We start from the raw sequence: 5,539 nt of genomic DNA, 5'->3' as shown, positions 1-5,539 counted from the left end.
ATATATATATATATATATATAATATAATTATTAAGTAATTATTATAAATATATATTAACAATTAATTAATGTAGTAAAATTAATATTAAATTTATTTTATAATATAATTGAATATCTATATTTTTATAGATAGATCATCGTTTGTGGATGTATAATATGCATTATGAAACTGGTGTTGGTTTGAAACCTGAGTTTATTGACGGTGTTAGAGATTTTATTGAACATACAATGACACTTGACATTTTCAAGAATAATAGATTGATTAGGTGTCCTTATAGTGCATGTAGGTGCTTAAATTTTTTTTATCCAGATATAGTCATGGTTCATTTGTACCGTAATGGATTTAAGCCTAGATATTTTTTATGGATTGATCATGGAGAAATAAATGGATTGAATGGTATGTTTTATAATTCGATGACTGTGGATGAATATAATATGCTTGCACACCATGGCCAAATTAGAGTTGAACATGACGGGGTTCATGAAATGATCAATGAATCTTTTGGAGTTCAAGGTGGGATGGAACCCGAACAATATTTTGATGAAACTCCTAATGAAGAAGCACGATGCTTCTATGATCAATTAGAAGAGTCTAGTCGTCCACTATGTGAAGGGAGTCTGCATTCTTCCTTGTCAATTGCGGTTAGATTAATGAATATTAAATCAGATTGGAATGTTCCTACTGTGGCTATAGACTCAATGGTTGATCTTTTGGGTGAACTAGTTAATCCGGAGTTTAACATACCTAAGAACTTCTATCAGGCAAAGCGTTTGGTTTCCAAGTTAGGATTCACGTATGATAGAATTCATTATTGTGTTAATGGCTGCATGTTGCTTTACAAGACTGATAGTGACTTAGAAAATTGTAAGTTTGGTGGACATGCTCGTTATAAAAGGACTCCGGCTGGAAAGATGGTCCCAGTTAAGGTGATGCATTATCTACCTCTTATTCCTAGGTTAAAGAGGTTGCATGCATCAATGAGGTATACCCCACATATGAGATGGAATCGTGAATATAGAAGGTTGTCGGGTGTCTTGTCTCATCCATCTAATAGTGAAGCATGGAAGCATTTTGATAATGTATATCCTAATTTTTCTAGTGAACTAAGAAATGTTAGATTGGGGTTGTGTGCAGATGGATTCACACTATTCTCTAATGTTGCTTTGCCTTATTCATGTTGGTCGGTATTTATTACTTCGTATAATCTTCCTCCTGAAATGTGCATGACCAGTCCCTACATCATTCTAAGTTGTGCTATTCCAGGTCCTCGTAATCCAAAAGGTTTGATTGATGTCTATCTACAACCATTGATAGATGAGCTCAAACAATTGTGGTTTGAAGGCGTTTTGACTTATGATATATCAACTAAGCAGAATTTCGTTATGTGTGCTTCTTTAATGTGGACTATTAATGATTTTCCTGCATACGGGATGTTGTCAGGTTGGATGACAGCTAGAAAGCTAGCATGTCCGTATTGCATGGAAAATAGTAAGGCATTCACTTTAAAGCATGGCAGAAAAAATACATGGTTTGATTGTCATCGACAGTTCTTGCCAATGGACCATGAGTTTAGAAAGATGAAAAATTCATTTAGAAAAAATAAGATTGAAAGTGACCCCCCACTACAAGAAAATCCTTCATTAAAGACCAAGATTTAGTGACGAGTTAATAATATGGTCCCTGAAAGTACACATATAAGGACTAGTTTTTATATTGGTCCCTAATTTTCTATTTTGTTTGGTTAACTAGCGAAAGGAATTAGTTTGGTCGTCAGAATCGTACAGTTCCGGTCCCTGATGCTCTAAATTGAGCGGGATTAACCGCGCTAATATTTTAAGCCACTAAAATGGTTTTCAAAAAAGCGAAAATTAAATTATTTTGAACAGTTTTAATTTAAGAAATAAAAGAAAGACCCCTCAAAGTCTCTTATTATTTTGTTTCCCCAAAAACCCTAAACTCGTCTTTTTGTTACCAAAGCGGCGATTTCTCTCTATTCCTTGGTTTTCACTGCCATTTTCTTGCCCATTTCCTCAATTAAAGTGAAGAGTTATTTCCTCCACCTTTGTTGTATGCCATTATTCTGTTATGTCGGTCACTGGTTATCACAAATGCTAAGCTTTTCTTCTTGGTTAGTGCATTTTCTTTCGATGTTTTTGGTTTCTTGTATACAGAATCATAATTTGCTTGTCCTATAGCAGCTAGTATGTATAGGTTGTTTAATTTGGCCCAACTAGAATAATCTCTTTTTTTAGGTAACTTAATCTATTTTTCAGGGTATTCCTAAAGTTAGATTTCATGTTAAAGTTAGGTTTTTTAATCACCCTGTTTTTTAATCATTATGGTTGCAGATGAACAAAACCTCAAATGGTTGAAAGAGTAACACCTATGAATCTGCGCGAAAAACACCCATATCTTGTTCAGATCAAGTCCTGTAAAATTGCTCGTATTAAGCATTTTAATGGCATGTTAAAAGGTATATTTTAAGTACAATTGAAGTATATACTGTTATTCACACTGCTTTATTTTTCTTTTGTGTGCAAATAAGTAATTTCTGAACTTCCGAATAGAAATAGGTTGTTTATGGAGGATTAGTGGCCTGGTAGCATATTCCATTAATTGCACCTGCTAAGGCTCTAAGAGTTTTACAAAAACAGAGGAAGATGATTATATGGTGTTAGACTATTGAACGAATATACATATTACTGACGATTTACATTTATTTGAAAAACAAAAATAGAAAAATTTACTTTTGGATGAAAGAGGAATAAATGAACTAGGATTCTAAAATGTAACGGTGAATCCTCCAGGGATATGGGTTGGGTGACGATGTGAAACACGGTAATGAAATCATAACACAAAAGGTTGTCATAAATCACAAGATATAAGTCATTTTTTATAAAGGATCTGAATTAGTTTTTTGAATTTTGGACAACATGAACGAATAACAAGACTCAATACTTAGCTAATTGGATTTTCTCTTCGAACGGTCGTTTTGTAATAGTCTGCGAACTGTAATGATGACTTTGATCATAAGTTTACTCTATGTCTGGTAGTAAAAGATATAGTGAGTGAAAAATTCCTTGTTAATACTCTCCATATTTATATACAACACAAAACAAGTCATTCAATGAATGATAATGCATTATATGGTGCCAATAAGATGTAGCATATCTATACTAGTACACCATCTTTATTGCAACTTCTGTGAGCTCTTATACTACTATACAAAGATTATCAGAATAGATGTATGGATAGATTCCCATAAGAATTATATATGGCTTTATACTAGCTTTTTTAATTTATAATTCATGTGTATATTTTATTATTGTTATATTATATGAATTTGGTCCTTTCCTTGTGTGCTATTTGTTTATTAAAAGCTAGAAGTATATCTGAAGTTTTGTTTTGATATTGAGATTTGTTTGCTGTTACTCTTAACAAAAGGGCTCATTTGTATGTTGTCTTGATTATTATGCCATTGGATAAATATTTGAACCCTCTGAAGACTTATTGCATGATCAGTAATGGAGTTCTGCTAGAGATACTAAACATGCCATTTTATCAAGTTTAATTTTTTTTTTATCTTTTCCAAACACCACAAAAAATGGAAATAGAGCTTAAAATGCAAAAACACTTAAAATAAGTCAAGTCAAACACCCTCTAAATAGAATAAGTCCATTACAATATGGAGTCTTATTGAACTCATGTATTACTAAATGAATTTAAAGAACTACTGAACCAGAAAAATTAAATTACACAAATATTTATTTCATACAGAACTTGAACAGTTGATTAGCAGTTGAAAAATTCTCACTAGTATCTTGAAGTTTTAATTTTGTTCTAACAAACCAGCAACCTTCTTTTATTTGTTGTTTTTTTCTATTTCATAATTGATAACCTTCATATTTATGAAAATCAAGTGAAAATTTTATTCTTTTCTAGCCAATTTTATAATTATTTGTCTCTAGAATGACATTCTTGAATATGATGTTCATGTGTTTATATCCTTCGCATCATGTTTACAAGGTTGGAATATTCATGTACTCTTCAATTATGGGTGTTCTTCAGAGAAAACAAATCACTGAGTTCTTTTCTTCTGAAATTTGATTATAGTGCAACGATGGAGTCATTATTTAGCTTATGTGTTTTCGGAAGGTATAACTATTGGTTGAAATGATGTTTCATAATGTCTTTTAAGACATTAGAATATACACCCCACTAATTTTTACTTTCTCACACAAAACCCCCCTTCTTCCCGCCTTTTTTCTTTATTTATTTTATACTTCAAAAAAGGTATTATTGTGGAGATCATTCTCCACGTTTATTTTCTTATATATATATATAACATTTGATTGTGTATGTTATGTCATTCTATCTTTATTATTATTCATTTGCCTTAGGAGAAGAACTTTGGTTCTATGAACAAATAAACTAGGAAGAATGAAACAAGTATAAGATATTCTCCTTCATAATTCTGAAAGAATGAATATTCTATAGAATTTTTTAAAACTAAATAAATGCTCACATAAAGCTGTTTATCATTCATCTCAAGTTTTCTTTGCAACTAGGATGTTGTGCTTTCTCATATCAAAATCAATTAGAACATGTTTGATTTAAATGATAGTATTGATGTTGATGACTCAGATAAGTTACTGTTCTAGAATTAAAAAAATTATCACCTCTATATATATGTTTTTCCTAATCGTCATTGTTTGAATTCTTGCAGCCCCTTCTTATTGGTGTTTAATTTTTGAAGTATATACACTTATCATTTCTGACTTTTAAACTTTATTCTGGTAAGCATCTAAGCCACTGCTAAACTTGTATTAATAGAATAACTTTTTAACAGTTTTTTGAATTCTAATTTTATAGTTTTTCTAAAGAGAAATTATGTCCTACATTTTTTCAGGGCTTGAGGATTTTCAAGAGATGCAAGATTTGAAGACATTGCAAGTTAACAAAGTGATTGTTATTTAGCTAGGGACTATTGGAAAATACAATATATTTTTAATAGATGTTATGTTCTTCTCTAAGCGAAAGTATAAACAACGTTGATACTTATGTATCATGGTGTTTTGTCTATATAATATATCAAAGCATCCTATTATTTATAATTATTTTCTATGTGCATTTGATTATCTATATTGAAAATAGATCAATTAAAGAGCACATAGAAATTCATGGACCACATATATGGTCCCTAAAACACCTGTACGGATCAAAATATTTTGATTGATTTCTAGTCTGTTAAGGACAAGCAGAACTGGTCTTAAAAAAGGTATTAGTCACCACTTGATTTATGTTTAGGCACCAGAAATGCAGTCCCTAAATGTGTTTAGGGACTAGAACTTTTTCAGTCGCAAAATCATTTTAATGACCAGAAAGTTTTATCGGTCGCTATTAACTTATAGCGACGGAGCCTATTGAGACGGGCGGCGACCAGATATTTATGGTCGCAAATGACTTTTAGGGACTAGAACTGGAATTTTAGGGACTATTTTTCCCGTCCCTAGAGGCCTTTTTTATTGTAGTGCCCCC

The 5,539-nt window shown here is 31.5% G+C and overlaps 1 long non-coding RNA gene across 1 annotated transcript; it reads left to right on the top strand.

Moving 5' to 3' along the window:
- Nucleotides 1–1,966: 1,966 nt before the first annotated feature.
- Nucleotides 1,967–5,009, top strand: LOC125874958 (uncharacterized). The gene is made up of 4 exons (XR_007447334.1): nt 1,967–2,129; nt 2,350–2,474; nt 4,728–4,797; nt 4,911–5,009. It is a non-coding gene; the product is annotated as an uncharacterized LOC125874958 (long non-coding RNA).
- Nucleotides 5,010–5,539: the final 530 nt, after the last annotated feature.

Source organism: Solanum stenotomum, chromosome 8 (genome assembly GCF_019186545.1).
Source record: "Solanum stenotomum isolate F172 chromosome 8, ASM1918654v1, whole genome shotgun sequence".
NCBI classification, from domain to species: domain Eukaryota; kingdom Viridiplantae; phylum Streptophyta; class Magnoliopsida; order Solanales; family Solanaceae; genus Solanum; species Solanum stenotomum.
Note: the sequence above shows the minus strand (reverse complement) of the source record. Positions and strands in the feature narration are given on the sequence as shown.